The sequence below is a fragment of the Heterocephalus glaber genome, unplaced genomic scaffold, assembly GCF_053883595.1.
Source record: "Heterocephalus glaber isolate CG9 unplaced genomic scaffold, H.glaber_assembly_v1.0 deba00000331, whole genome shotgun sequence".
NCBI classification, from domain to species: domain Eukaryota; kingdom Metazoa; phylum Chordata; class Mammalia; order Rodentia; family Bathyergidae; genus Heterocephalus; species Heterocephalus glaber.
In genome coordinates, this window is record NW_028258142.1 from 40,668,557 (window position 1) to 40,685,786 (window position 17,230).

Genomic DNA, 17,230 nt, shown 5'->3' on the forward strand with positions numbered 1-17,230 from the left:
CTGTTGGCTTTTCATAGATGGCTTTTATCAGATTGAGATCAAGACCATCTATTCCAATTTTCAGCAGGGATTTTATCATGAATGTGTGTTGGATTTTGCTGAATGATTTTTCTTCGAATATTGAGATGATCCAGTTTGTGTCCTTGCCTCTGTTAATATAGTGTATTACATTTATTGAACCATCCTTGCATCCCTGGGATAATTCCCACTAGGTCAGTGTGTATGATTTTCTTCATCATCCTCTGTGTTCTGTTTGCCAGTATCTTATTTAGGAATTTTTCATCTATGTTCATTAGGGAAATTGGCCTGTAGTTCTTTTTGGGTTGGGTCTTTCCCTGGTTTTGGAATCAAAGTAACACTTCCTTACAGTAATGAATTTGGAAGTATTGCATCCCTTTAATTTTGTGGAAGAGTTTAAAGAGTAGTGGCAATAATTCTTTTTTAAATGTCTTGTAGAATTCAGCAGTGAAACCATCAGGACCTCGGCTTTTCTTTGTTCATAATTTTTTATTAGGTTTTCAATTTCACTGTTCGTAATGGGGTGTTTAGAATTTTTCATTCAACTTTGCAATTCATATGTATCTTGGAATCTGTCCATTTCTTCTTTGTTTTCCATTTTTTTGGAGTACAGGCTCTCAAAGAAGGTACGATGATCCTCTGGATTTTTGCTGGTTCTATTGTGATTTCACCTTTTTCATTCCAAATTGCATGGATTTGAGCCTTTTGTTTCCTTTTTTTATAAGTTTGGCTAGGGTTTTAATGATTTTATTTATTCTTTTGGAAAACTAACTCTTCAATTCATTGATTTTTTTTATATCATTCTCTTAATCTCCATTGCATTGATTTCTGCTCTGATCTTTATAATTTCCTCCCTTGTAGACGCTTTGGGTTTTTCTTGCTCTTCTTTTTAAAAGAGCTTGAGTATCAGTATTGGGCTGTTTATTTGAGCTCACTTTGTTTTCCTAGTATGAGCATTCACTGCTATGAATTTCCTTCGTAGAACTGCTTTCATCATGTCCCATAGATTCCTGTATGTTGTACTGGCATCATTTAATTGTAGAAATTCTCTAACTTCTTCTTTAATTTCCTCTCTGACCCATTGGTTGTTCAGGAGAGTGATATTCAATTTCCATGTGTTTATGGAGTTTTTGCCTTTTCTTATGCTATTGATCTACAATTTAATTCAATGATCTCCAATGTAATGGTCTGATAATATACAGGGGATAATTTCAAATTCTTTGCATTTACTTAAACATGTTCTTTGAGCTAACAGGTGGTCTATTTTAGAGAATGACACATGTGCAGCCAAAAAGAATGTATATTCTGATTTTATGGGGGTGGAACACTCTGTAAACATCTGTTAAGTGCATTGGTTCAAAAGCTTGTTTCAGTTCTAGTATTTTGTTGTTGTTGTTGTATTTGTTGTTGACTTTTTTCCTACATTATCTGTCCATTTGTGATAGTGGGATACTGAGGGCCCCCACTACAATTGTATTAGTGCTTGTTTGGTTTTTCATGTTCATTAGTATTTGTTTTGTATAGTTGGGGGCATTAGTATTTGGTGCATATATATTTATATATATATATTTATTTATTTATATATAAATATATATATATATATAAATATATATATATATATATAAATATATATATATTAGATTGTCATCTCCCCCTCTTGGATTATTCCTTTGCAAGGATATAGTGACTTTCTTTATCTCTGTTAATTAAGTTTTGGTTTGAAATCTACTTTGTCTGCAAATAAGATAGCTACCCCTGCTTTTTTTGGGTTCTTGTCACATGAAGAACTGTTTTCCACCCTTTAAGTTTCAGTCTATGTAGGTCTTTTTGAATTAAGTGTGTTTCTTGTATACAGCATATTGTTGGATTTTGCTTCTTAATCCATTCTGCCAGGGTATTTCTTTTCACTGGTGAATTGAGACCACTAACATTGATGATTAAATCTGATATGTATTGATTTATCCTTGTCATGTTATTTTCCTGTTGTTCACTCTTTTATTTTTTATTCCCCCCGCTCCCTTTATTTTCCTGCCTTGCCTGACTGCTTTGCTCTGTTGTGTCTCATGGAGTTGTGACCTTCATTGCTTAGAACTGTTTGGAGTGCTGGTTTGGTATTCATGAAGTTTCTCAGGAGTTCTTTGTCATGGAAGTATCTTATTTCCCCATCAATTTTGAAAGATAGTTTTGCAGGATACACCCATGTATGTTGGAGGTTATTTTCTTTTAGGGCTTCAAATACCTCATCCAGGCTTTCCTTAACTTGAGGGTTTGTGTTGAAATGTCTCCTATGATTCTGATGGGCATTTCTTTGTATGCGATTTGTTTCTTTTCTCTCACTTCTTATAATATTTTCTTCATTGTATTATTTTGTCATGTTTCCAGGATCTTGACTCTTATATATCTGGTGTAGTTTTTTTATTTTTTTGATCATGGCTAGTTGGAGTTCTATATGCCTCCCTTATCTGTATGTCAAATTCCTTTGCTCTGATTGGCAAGGTTTTTGTCATTAATTCTGTGAACTTTTTTTAATGTCATTTGTACTTTCTCCTGCTTTTTTTTGGACTCCTATCAGTCTTATTTTATTCTTCTTTGCATCATCTAGGAGCTGCTGGATTGGTTTCTCCTGGTCCCTAACTATTTTTAAAAGATCTGTTTTTTCATGATCACTAACTGCAATCCTATCTTCTATATCTGATATTCTATCTTCACATTGCCTCCTTTTGCTATGAAAACTTTCAGTGGAGTTTTAATCTCCTGGATATGTTTGAATCTGTTTCACGGATTCCATTTTTTTTGTATGGTGAGCATTCATGGCTTCCATCATGGTCATGAGCTCATCCATTTTTCTTTATGTTTCTGTTCTAGAGTCCCTACTCATGTCTTTCATTCTGCTCCCCCTTTCTGTAGTTATCTGGGAAATTATTTCTGTTTTGAATTTTTCTAGAGCCTCCTTCATCTGTTTATTTCCTTGTTATAAGTTCATGGTTTCCAAGTGGTTGTTTACCAGATTTTTCCACCTCTTTCCCTCAGAATTTGCCTTTGGTGAGCTGGAAGTCTGGGTTTGCACCTTGCTTGGGTGTCTTCTCATTTCTATTTCTGTTGTTGGTGCTGTTCTTTGTTTAATTTCTGTGTTGATATTGCAATATTGTTTATTGTAAGTATCTTTGTTGCTTGTAGTTAGAACCCTTATGGAATGATTGCTTCTCAGAGATGTCTTCCAGATATAACTGGTCTTTAGGTTTTGAGTCTCTAATGAGTCTTAGGCAATCTCATTTTGAGTACCAGGAAGGACAACTGACTAGATCAATCACAACACCTTAGACCAAGTGATGCAATCAGCAACAACAATAGCATCAAGCACAGCTTAGAAAATGATAATTCATGGTAGCTATTAGTCTATAATTAACCATGTGAATTAAACCAAAATCGAGGACCATCTCAAAATATGTTTGTAGTGAATAAACTCTTCAATATAGCACCTTTACTTTTTGGAATGAGGACTTAGAAGGAGTTGGGGAGGGAGGGATAGATAGGTTGAAGGATGGCCAAATGTTAGTAGTGATCCCAGAGGACACAGGAAGTTCATGCAAACTTTGGGAAACTGTTGGAGACAAGAGGAAAAGACAGAATCAAAGAACAAAGACAAGGACATAAAAAACTAACAGCAATAGGAAAGCTAGAAACTGTATTTATTTTTCTATAATACTAATCACAATTGAGAAGGAAAAAGAGGAAAGAAAAGAAAAGGAAAGAAAAAAGAAATCTGAATCAGGACAGGAACAGGAACAGAAAGGGAGAGAGATGTAGATCATGGTGGGAGAGAGAGTGAGAGAGAAAGAAAAGAAAAAGAAAAAATAAATTTGAAAAAAATAAAAGTTAAAAATGAGAGAAAAAATACTTTGAAAAAGAGAAAAAATAAAAACAAAAATAAAGGGCCTCCTTCAGGGTATGTCTCTGCTGTCACAATAGACAAGGTGAGCAGCAGGCTGCAGATCCAAGTCAATTAGTCTCAGCAAGCCAGCTGCAGTCCACTGAGATTCAGGTTGATTACTGGCTGCAAGGCCCAAGTAATGAGCTCCTTGACCTCCTGCTGGATTGAACTCTAAAAGGTCCTACTGCAGGTTCCAGCTGACCTTCCCCTGAAGATAGTCCAGGTTCTGATGGGAGGTGCTCATCCATCCAACTTACCTGTAACAGTGGTCTGATGTGCCTTTATTGCAGAGATTTTCTTCACTTTGCCAGTGGGCTTCATTTTTCATCAAGGAGCCTCAGAGAGGCCCTCTCTCTGTTGTTTATTTCTGCTCTATCTTCTGGAGCTCAGAACAATGGCCTTTATGACCCCCTGCAACTCTGTGGTGTGTATCCAGGTACCAGCACCCCTGGTGGCTGGAGGCCCACAGGATTGTGCTGCTGGTGGCCTGCATGGTGAATTTTCTAATTCTGATAATTTTATATTGATAATATAAGATTCATTATATAAATTTGCTCTCAAATTATTTTAAAACTATATGTATATATGTATATATATGTGTGTGTGTGTGTGTCTATGTGTGTATATATATATATATATATATATATATATATATATAGTATCCATATATACATACACTCTCATGCAGGTGGAAAGAATGATAAAAATACAAGAAAAATGGAATTGACCAGTCATTTTGGAAGGGATGTATAAGAAATCTTTTTTGTTCTTACAAGTTTTCTGTGTTTGGAATAATATACAAATAAAAAATTACACACACAATAAAACCTTATCCTAAAGTTATTGCTCCTTCATTGGCTTGATGTACATACATTCCAAATATCACATTATATTGATTGATTTTCTTTTTTAAGAGGAGCAGATATAGCTTTCAAGAGTGTGACTGACAAGTTCTGGAAATGAATTTCTTTTCCTCCAGAGGACAATTGCACAAGCCCTGCACCACCTCTGTTAATCTGCTGCAACCCTGCCCCTAGTTGCCACTGAAAATGAGAAGTTAGTTTTGCCTTTGGGGGCTATTCCATCCTTAGATCCTCTGTATAGACTGACAACTTGTGGGTATGTGAATGTGTTCTGTGATCTATATACTTGTCTATTGGGAACAGGGTTGAAACTCTGATATGTTTCACATGCCTCCAAGAAACAGGTCAGGGAAGGTAATGATTCTTTTGCGCTATTCATCTAGGTTGAGACTGAAGCAGAGTATGAATGCTTAGGAGGAAAATTACCATCTTTTAACTGCTTTGGTCATGATTTAACTCAAACGCATTCATGGACTACCAGCTCTAGGCCAAGCACAGTGGAGAATAAGTGAACTTGAATATTTGATTCCAGATTTTAGCTGCATAGATCAAATTTTGGAAAAAGAACAGAGAGCATATGACTAAAAACAATAATTAAGCTATCTACATGAACTCATAATGTACAGTTTAAATTTCTAGATGTAAGGGGCTAAGTAAAGGATTCTTATATTCTATTCATATTATTAAAAGAACTAAACATTGAAATAAAGAACTCTTTACCACAGCTAGAAATAAGAATGAATACTATCCCAATATAGCAGAAAAGTAGCAATTTGTTTAATTTTTCAGCAATTCCTCTTTACCATTTCATTCAATCCTATATAAATTATCATCCAATTTGTGATTGCTTAAAAATTATTAACAAATTTGTCATTCTTTTCACAATTATTATACTATAAAATTTATCTGAGAAAATGAGATTTAGATTGAATAAAGTTCCACATGTCGTAGTGTTGGGAGCAATGCTACATAATTCTAGGGAAAAATCATTTGGTTAGCCTAGTTCTCTTGCCTACAGCCCAGCTACAGAATAACTCCAGTTTGGCCTCCAGTCACAACTGAGACTTCAGTGATCCAGTGATGCTGTGATTCTCCAGGACAAGAAACATCCTGGGAGAACAAACATCTGCTCAGTTCCTCGTTGTTCTTGGACTGTTAACATCTTGTTTGCCCGAGATGTACTGAACTCTCTGCAAGCCTTCTGTTACACCTTGTTTATCCCAATGTGAACTATTGAATTCTCTGCAAGTCATTTGTTACATTTGTTTCTCCCGATGTACTGAATTCTCTGCAAGTCATCTGTTACGAGGCACTGAATAAAAGGTGTGGTAAGCTGGGGGCTTTTGTCTTTGCCGCCCAGAGCAGCACTGATCAGACCCAAAGTTCAGCTTCTTCTCAGTCTCATTTTTCTACCTTTCTTGTAATTCACCGTGTGCTGCTGTGGCTCACAGGAGACTAGGACTTACTGCAGGGGTTCTGGTAACGTCCCCTTTCCCTGTTCCCTACATCGTAGAGTTCTCTTTAAAGTCACCATGTCAGAACTTGGCCTCATGGGTAATTGCGAAAATTGTAATTCCCAAAACATAGCAGTATAAAATTAAATACACTAGAATATGAAACTACATATTTAATATTTAGAACACAAAATCTAGGACTTTTTAGATGACTGACACAATTATGCAGAACCATAAATATTTTAAAAAGTATAAAATAAATTGTATATTTTTGATAAATTCATTAAAAATGAAGAATTTTTTTTAAAAAAATTATTTAAATTCTAAATCTCTTGGATGATGAAATAGCTATTAAAGAAAGCAACACAAAAGACCTGAAGAAACAGAAGTCAAAATGCAGAAATAAAAAATGAATACAAAAAAACCCATATTAATCAGAAAGGTAAATCCAAAATTAAGATTTTTGAAACATTCAGTGAAAATAAATAAGTCTGCTTATTTAGATAAAAAAATATAAAATTCTAATGACACCAATGAAAACTAAAGAGAGAACAGAAATAGATGATACACAATAAAATGGATATTTTCAGGGAATAAAGTTATTTTACCAACCTTAAGTTCATTTATTTTCTCATTTCAATATTGGAATTGGGATCCATTTTTTATCAACTTTCTTTCTTTTGGTATTTACCTAATAGCAATTTCAAGAGTTGCCTTTTATATAAACAAACTTATGTATTATTTATAGAGCCATGATTGAGAAAATAAAATCTCTAATCTTATCATTCAACTGGCTGTAAGAGCAACTTTGAGGAAGAATTTTGTGTTTTGATTGTTCTCTTATAACTTCTTGCTGTTGTCTCTTGGATGATTAAATAATAGCCAGCAACAAAATTATCAGAATATGATTTGCAAACAAAAAATTTTAGACCCAACAAGAAAGAATCTTCAATTTTAATGCCAGAAGTATGATAGTGTATAGTTAAAGTAAGGACACAGATGTTTCAAGGTTAAATGTGACTAAAGAGAGCCAGATATGACCATAAGAGTAACAAAATCAGTTTATTTCCCTTTGTATGTGAACAAGATATATATATTTTATACATCTACATCTAAATAATTATAAAAACTCTTACACTAAAGTTCTAAAATCTAAAAATATGCCACAGATTAATTGGCAATGACTTATTTTCTTAGGTGACACATAAAATGATGTCTTTTGTCTTAATGGTAATTTAGGATCAATAAAATCTGAAAAGTAAAACATCTTAATAAAGTAATAATTATGGGAGGTATAATGGAAAATTAATCAAGGTAATTTCCACAGTAAAGGTCTATGATTAGATTATTTCAAAAGTCCATACTTTTGAATTATGGGTGTTTTACACCTACTGTATAATTTTCAGGTGACTCAAACTTTTCCAGTTTAGAAATAATAAGAAATCTTTCCAACAGTTTTCCACTTAAGTAGAATTTAGCTAATTGTTTGGATAAGGTAATAGCAAATACTGCTAAAGCAGCAGACAATAAGAAGTCTGCAAGATAGATACAAAAACCCTAAATAAAACATTGTCAAATAAATTAATCACACTAGATTACATACTATTATGAAAGAGGCTTTAATCTCAATAAGCAAACAGGAATTCTGTAAGTATAATTTATCATTTTAATGTGTCCAAGACAAAAATATATATTATCTTCTTAAGAGGTTCCAAAAGGCAAATTCACATATATTTAAAAAGCTATAATAATAACGTAATGTCTGCCCAAACCATTACACTTAATGAAGAGCTATTACAGTCCTTATTAAAAATAAAAAAATATATACTTACCACTCTTTTCTATAACATTTTTGATGACACATTCAGTCCAATTACATCAGAAAAGCATACACAGCTAGTGAAGAGTACCCAAATTGTTTGTAGGTCACATGTTGCTATACCTCAAAACCTCATAAGAGTAACAGCCTTCTTTTATACAAATAAAGAAGTAGGCCTTTTATTTATGAAATAAATACATCTCTATATTGTTAGATAATTCTGTAAGAAATATCTCAAATCACATGTGAAATAAAAAATACAACTTTTAGGTTATAGTTATGCCTTATTTGATTTTAAATTTATGCAGTGATAAAGGTGTAAAGCAATTCTATCTCTATCATTTTCTCTTAACTTTTCCAACTTCTATCAAATAAGCTAAATAATTCTCTTGTATGCATAATAAAAACAATACTAACCAGAAATTGTGATATCTTTGGTTATGAAAAGTGATTTAAAAAAAATAATATTGGTTATGATAATTGTCACTCTGCTTATACGAATAGTGACAAGTAGTCTTGAATTCTAGATTTGTGGGTGTTTGCAATTGGTTTACTCACTGAAACATTAGAATTATAGAACACATGACAGAATTGATATCAGTGTAATACAAGTCTAAGTTTTTGATCAGACTATAATTTCATGTTAGGAATTTTCATAGACAAAATGGTCCCAAGAAAGAAAAATACCCTAATTATTGGTCTGGGAATATGTAAAATTTCATGGCAAGGAGACATTGTAAATGTAAGTGTGATTCTAAACCAATCACACACAGGCTTGAAAACTGCAACCTAGCTAGAGGTAGGAAAGGTGAGACAGAAGTGGAGATCAGAAAAATTCAAAATTTGAAAACAACTTCAACTACTTTGAAGGTTGCTTTTTTTGGTACCAGGGATCAAACTCAGGACCTTGCGCTTTCGAGGCAGGCGGTGGAACCACTGAGCTAAATCACTGTCCCCTTTGAAGGTTTTAAAGTTGAATTAGCTCATGAGCTAGGCAAAGTGGATATCTGAGGAAGAATGCACTACTAGGGTCATTCCAGTTATCAGAATTCATTTCTATGTGGTGGTGTGAGTTGAGTCCTCTCTCACTAATAGTTGTCAAACATGGATCATTCTCACTACTTAGAAACTATCCACTTTACCTGCCTCAACTTAAAAGAGGAGAGGTTTAATTTAGCTTATGGTTCAGAAAAATTCAGTATATAGGTGGCAGACTCCAAGGCAGAAAATTTGAGGCAGAAGTTCATGGAAGAGCAAACTGCTCAGTTCATGACAGCTGGGAAGCAGAATAGGTAAATGGCATCAGAGAGGGACAGGTGAGGGACTATATATATATAGCTCCCAAGGCCAGGTCTCCACAACCCACCCAGCACACCAAAAAGCATGCTCTGCTAATCTTCTGGGCATTTCTTAATCCAATGAGGTTAACATATCAGGATAAATGGTCACAATCTGTTCCTTTTCACCTTTATATCAAAACACATCTCCTTAAACCATACGTAATCTCCACTTAATAGTAATAGCAAGTTCATGATTTTGACTAATTTAAGGCAACTATCATGATTAAACTGGATGTAATAATGTAATAATCCTTTCCCCACAGTCACAAGTGTTCCAGTATTTTTCAAAAGCCCAAGTTCAAATCTCTTCAGAGACTACTCATAGCTGTGAACCTCTGTAAAAATAGAAAAGCTAAGTTTATTAATTCCACAGTACAATGCCATAAGGTAACCTCTACCATTCCAAAAGAGAAGAATGGGTGAGTAGAAAATAATTGGGCCAAAGCAAGAGCAAAACCCAACAGGATAGATATTAAATCTGGTAGTAACTTTTCCAGCATCTGGGGCTTATGATGGCAAAATGTGAGTTTGAAAAGGTATGTGCAGCCCCACCTCTATGGCCTTGTCTGTTGCAGCCCACACTTTCTCTGTCTTGGACTGGCTCTCCTCACAGCCTACAACTTTCCTTGGCTAACATTTCCCATTCCTTGCATCTCTGCTAACCTGGGTACTCGCCTGCATCTTTTGCTTCATTCTCATAGTTTCAAGCATTTCCCACCCAGGAGCTTTCTGACTGGTCTTCTTAGCTTTCCTTTGAAATCTACATGGAAGGCTTCCTGAACCCAAACACTTGAATTCTTCATGCCAGTAAAATCAGCATCATGTGGATGATGCCAAGGTCAGCTGTACGTTGAAACAGCAGCTACTTCTCCCTTGGACCATGGCTGCAGTTGCCTGTGAATGCCTGGATAGCTGAGTATGGTAAAATGAACTCTAGGATCTGATTCCCTAGGTGACCCTTCTGGAGCCGCTATCCCAAGGACTATCTCCTCAAATGAAAGATTTACACTTTTCCCCTCTGGAGCCTGCTATGCGTAGAAACTTGCTGATTGGTGAGATACCCTCAAGGCAGCTTTCTTCTTGTTCCTGTCCTAAAAACTCCACTTCTTTTTAATAATTCTATTCTTTGCATTAGCCACACCTCACTTGTACCTAGCTTTACTCTTGGTTCTTTTGGGCCAAAATTTACATTTATCAAATTTTTGTGCTCTACCTTTTGCTGCTGATTTTCACTGTTAATCTGCATAAAGACAACTAGCAGTGTCCATGCTGCAGCATAATTTTAGAATATCTTGAAATTTCCTCAGCCAGATTAATTCTTCTGCTACCCTTATGCTGAATCTCCTGCAAAATCTGAGGACATGGGAAAAATGAAGATAAATTTTCTGCCACAGTATAACATACATGGTCAAGTCCAATTGCCAATGGAGTCTTAGCTTTCAAGTGAAAATTCCTGAGCCATGCTTTTAGTATCTGCACATTTATGAGCATCCTAGACTTCTAAGTCATGTCCAGAATCATTCATTGGCCTCTATTTACAGCCCTCTAGGGCTCCTGTAGCCCACATCCCTGAACTTTTCAAACTTCTCCCACAAAGCACTGCTGATGGTTTCTAAATCCATCATCAGGTACAGTCACAGGAATGACCCCACCCTTGATACCAATTTTCTGTATTAGTTTTCCTGCTGCTGAGACATACAACCTGACACAACCTTAAAGAGGAAAGTTTGGAATAGGTCACATTTTAGGAGATTCAATACATGGTTGGCTGGCTCCAAGGCAGAATCTCAAGGAGGAAGGGCATGGCAGAGCAAAGCAGCTGGGTTCATGGGGACCAGGAAGCAAAGAAAGGGAACAGCACCAGAGAAGCAAGGGTGAGGGACCATATATATTACCCAAAGCCAGGCCTCCGTAACCCACCCAGACACACAGGGTCACATGCTTTACTCATGTGCTCAGTGTTTCTTAGTCCAAGAAGTTGACATATCAAGATTAATAGTCACAAATACTATGAAACTTTAACAAATCTTTCTCTCTCTCTTTTTTTTTTTGGTATCAGGGATTGAACTCGGGTCCTTGCGCTTGCAGAGCAGGTGGCAAAACCACTGAGCTAAATCCACAGCCCTGAAACTTTAACAAATCTTAAAGGAACAAAGTTAGAAACTAACATAAAAAATACATCTTAAATAAGTAATATGATAGACATTGAAATAAGCAAATATAATACATAAATTGTTTCTATCAAAAAGGTGGGACATACGTAAAAATTGAGTTAGACTATAAGGGAAACCAATAAATTTCAGTGACTTGATATTGTCATGCTCTTTTCAATATACCTAAATTAGAAATTTAAAATAATAAGGATAGGTCTAGAGTGGTAGGGTTCTTGCTTTTTATGGGCAAGACCCTAGGATTTTAGCACCACAATAAAATAAAACTTTTAAAAGGTAAAAATAACTATCTAGGTTTAAACATGAAAAATCAAAGTAACGTTATTTAAAACAAAATTAACATACATACTGAATACTTCATTCAGTTACAATAATATCCAGAGACATTTACAGTTCTAAGTATGCTTATTCTTTGAAAAGGGAGAACATGTAAAAGAGAGGAGGAAAGCTGAAAATATATGCATTTATTTCACAATATCAGTTAAAGAGAAATAATAACAAAGTAAGTTATCTTAATGGAAAGGAGAAATATCATACAGATACAAGTAAAAATTGGTGAAATAAAGACAGGAAACAAATCCTCAAATAGCAGTTGATAAACAAAATATAAACCTCCAACAATTAACACTAAAATAAAAATTTTAAATCCTTAATTGTTTTTAAAAGATTAAGACAATGGATTGAGCAATAGGTCTGAGTGTAACAACACAGAAAATAGAATATATGGTTGTTGATTTCATTGTAGTGTTTTCCAACTAGTAGTGCTTAAAGGAATCATTTTATGTTTGTTTGTTTCTTTGTTTTTAAATACATAGAACAAAGTCACTTTCCTTAGGATCTGAATCCAGAATATAGTCTTGGATAAAGATGTATACATAAAAAATGTTTTCCCAAGTCATTCTAATGCACATTACACTATATCACCAGAGCCAGGAAATACTAGTCATTAAAAAAAAATTCTATTCCATTTTAAGGGTTTCTATGAACAGTATGAGAAAATCAATTGCTTTATTTACCAACTCCAGTAAGGAATATACTAGCACGAGTAGTTGTTTCTTTCTTATATCAATTAGTAAAAAATCAAAATAACTAAAGCAAATTGCATGTTTGGTGACAGTGTAACTCTGCAGGAAATCAGTGCAGTTTACATCCATGGACAATAACAGGGCAAAGGTGGGGCATCTAGTGTGTTCTGGAGGAGCAGTGGATTAGTAAATAGAGTTAACGAAGCTAAATGATTTAATTTTTACAGAGAAAAAATATTACTGGATCAAGGATATTTTTTAAAAAAGAAACCAAATGAATGTTTGCAGTTTTATCATCAAAATGCAAATTGTGGGTAATTTAGTGAAAACTTTCTTTCCCAAAGAAAGATCAAAAAGCTTGTCTTATTGACAACATATCAGTGACATCATTTACTATATGAAATATAGTTCATTGAATTTTCCTTACTTTTTCTTACTCTTTCTTTCCTTTTTTCTTTTATTTGGTCCATTGATTTTTTTTTTAGGTTGAAATGAATTCATTTTTCCCCCTATGGGGAAAGTATTTTCCTGGAACAAAAAGAAAAATGATCCATCTTTACCTAATAATAAAAATTTCCAGCAGTTTTGCATCTGTCAAACAATGTCAGTTTATTTTAAAACTTGAGCCATAAAAATTTACTGGTAAATACACAAGTATTTCTTTTGAAGCAATTATTACTGTTTTCCTACATTCCTACTCCTGCAATTTACTGAGCTTTAAAGGAAATTTCTCTACTTTTTCATATGCAGTTGTATCATCAAAATGCAAGGTCAGTTCTTTGAAGTGACAATCCCAATGCACTAGATAAATGGTCAGATAGCAAAGTGCAGATAATAGATGACCTTGAGAGCTAGGGTCCTGAAACTCTCAAGGAAACAATTATGAATGCTTTATATCATAGCAGTAAGTCATTGACCTAAAGCTTGATCTGTAAGCATGTGCTGTTTCTTCATTAATGCAGGGAGGAAATGAAGAAACTGACAGAGCTGTGTGTATATGCTTACCCATAAACCATACTAACAAAAGCATAAATAATCCAATATAAGTTTTCTAAATGCCACCCCTCCTCATTTTCCCATTCATACAAACATAGATTTGTGGAGGAAGTTTGACTTGTACAATGAAAATAGAACTATTTTATGATTGCTAATGATTTTTGTCATTATCCATGACCTCTGAAACAATGATGTAGATGTGAAAAAAATCATTTTGCTAAGGAAAACATCCCAAACTATGACTTCATCAACCAAACTTTATTTATCTACTCATCCAAGTATCTACTACTCTATCTATCTTTCTATCCATTTATCTATCCTCTCTCTGTCTCATTTTCACACATACATACACAGTTTAATTAATTTCATTTTTGGTATGCAAATGTGAATTATTAATTACATGTTTTGGAAAAAAATTAAAAATTCTTCTATAATTTGATTTCTTCATTGTTAGAAACAAATGATATTATCTACGTTGCCAAAATTAACATGTCATTTTTTCCTTTTTTGTTGGACCAGTGTTCATCAAATCTGGTATGTCTACCCTGTAGTTACCTGAGAAGTAGCTCCTAGGTGCTTGAGCATGACGGAGAATTTTTTTTTTTTTTTTGGTACCGGGGATCGAACTCAGGACCTTGTGCTTATGAGGCAGGTACGGTGCCACTGAGCTAAACCTCCCACCTTAAAGATGGAAAATTTTAAGGGAATCATCATCCAGATCCTCCAATTCCAAACATTCCTCTTCCTACAACTGGCCGCATAACTGGAAGACTTACTCAGTTTCTCCTTCCCTATTTTCTCTTTTACAATCACATCTATTCCAATTTACAAAAGAAAGATATATTGTACCTCTTATCAACAAAAAGTCCAATAATTGGAAATCTAGATTTTATTGTTTAGAAAAGATATAAGAATCATTTGTTTGTAACTATTTAATAACCAAAATTAACTATGTTGGTCAGTACATTTAGCTCAACAAGAATTTCCAGAGTTCTACCTGCCTAGCACATAGCAGGATGTTTATGTTGCAAGTGATCTGAAAATGAAAGTAACATATATAAGTTCTAAGTGGGAGCATTTAATTTCAGGTGATATTTTTTCTTTCTGCCCAAAGAAATATGATTGTTCTGTCAGCTTTTGGATGGACAGGCTACTCCTACCTGAAGGGTTGTAGTGGGGACCCAGTCACTGTTTAAGCTGGAAAGCCCAAGTAGACATAGAAGTGGTTTCCTGAATCTGAGGTAGACAATACCAGAGTGTTCACCTCTATCCATTACCCTTTAATTTGGCCTACATAATGTTTTAATAAAGTGACTATAGATTGTTTTCAAAGAGGTTTATACTTGTTGCAACTTCACTAATCTCACTGAGTGAGATAGTGAATTAATTTTGTAGGGCTACTGTAACAAATTAACCACAAACCAGGTACTTTAAAGCAAGAGAAATACATTCTCTCATGAGTTTAGAAGTGAGAATTCCAAAGGCAGGGTGTTAGCTTGTCCTTCCTCCAAAAACTGTAGAGGAAATTCTGTTTCATACCATTCTACTCATCTTCTGGTGTATGTAGGTATTACTTAGCTTGTGGTTGTGACATCATAATCTTCAAATTAATAGTCACATTGCCTCTTTCTGCTCTCCAGATCTTTGTTTCTTGTCTGTCTCCAATTACCGTCTGTCTTTCTCTTGTGAGGATACTTCTTGCATTTCAAGGTTAGGACCCACTCAAAGCCCAATATGATCTCCTCATTTCAAAATCCTTACTTTTGCAAAGACTTGTTCCTCTATTCTGTCCCCTCCTTCAGCCCACAATAACATAGGAACATCCTCGAGTTTAGATAATTAAAACAAACACATTTTTAGGCGTCATCATTCAACCCATTGTGGACAGCAAAGAGAGGTAGCAGCTTTCTGGATGTATGAACAGGTGGCCATGTCTGGAGGTGAGGAAACTTTTTGTTCATAAAAGACTTAGTAGAGGCCTCTCAATAACCTTCCTCCTCCATTCTTTCATAATCATGTATGGAAGTTGGAGGAGAGTTCAATGGTAAACATGTTAATAGAAGCATAGAGTTCAGAAACTTGAAGAATAGAATGTCTTAAACTTTGAACCTTTCTAGATATGAAATTTTTGAGACGATTCCTTGAAAAATAAGGAAGAAGGGGGCTTCTGCTGCCTGGGAATCCAGAGAAAACTTCATCTGAAGTTTTAAGGATGGGTCTTCCTGGTTCTTTCTGGGTGAACCTGAGGGTTTATCTTTTTTTTTCTTCTTCTTACCATTAGTAGAGTAAACAAAAAAAGAGTAGATTTTTTTCACATAGAGATAGGTCTTAAACTTCACAATCACTTGTGTGTATTATTAAACAGCAAAGTTTTAGACCCATGCCACCAACGTTTCTGACTCAGCACTTCTGAAATGAGGAAAGAATTTTCATTTCGAACAAGAGCACAGTGAATACTGATGATGCTGGTCTATATTTACACATATATGTATCAATTACTCAGGAAGAATACAATTACTATGTATCACAAATGTATATCAATAATAACAAAAAAACATTCGTCTCAAAATATGGCAGATCTTTACAAAGAAAATTACAATTTTGATATCCAGCTACAAATCACTACCTAAACAAGAATTAATTAGAACTACGAGATTACCTTTTGGGCTTCTGTTTATCAGCTTCTTGACCATCAGTTTTGAAATTTACAGAATCCTCACAATCTTATTTTACATTCAATGAAACACAGGATGAGATATAAATCAGTTACAATATAAAATGAACACTAAGAAAACTTAGAAAATGTGAATAACAATGACAATAACAAAATGATATCATAGACTCTCCACTACTATGTACAATTGAGCATTAACAATATATCATTTAAAAACATCATTGATGTGATAATGATAATAACAAATTTCTTAGTTACTCTGTGGAAAACATTGTTCTAAGACTTTCATCTGTCTTTTCGACTTAATCTCTGAGTTACCTTCTAGGAATATTTTTGTTTAAATGATGAGCCTAGTGAAACTAAGAGAAAGTGGTTAGGTGTCCCAGGGTCATACAGAGAGTGAAAAAGAAGAATGGTGCAAACGGTATATTCCCATGGTTACAAGTTTAAATTTTTTCATCACCATAGTCAGAGATTGTGGGCATTCACATATGATTACACTCACACTCACTCAGGAAAACATGTATATTTTTTCTGAATAGTCTAAATCTCTGGAATGGTATCATGGTGAAAGTTATTCTAGCTAGTAATAAGAAAGAAGTTAGTGAGACCTATGATAATGTAAGTATAGCATCTTTGTCTGCAAGTAACATACTAAAATATTATTAATTTTATGTCTATAAGTTTTACTCCTTTATCTCTGACAAAGTCTGAAATAGTACTCTGGTGACATTTTAATAAATTAGTCTTTCGCATTTAAAGACCACTCACTATTGTCATCTATCATTGTTCGGAAATGTCACATTGATTTTATCCTCCTTGCAATAAATGGTAACATCCAAAAAACAAATAATGCTCTGACACTTCAAAATCAGCTGCCAGTCACAGGAAGAGCAAAAATGAATAAAAGGGCAATTTTACTTGAAGGACGGAGAGGAA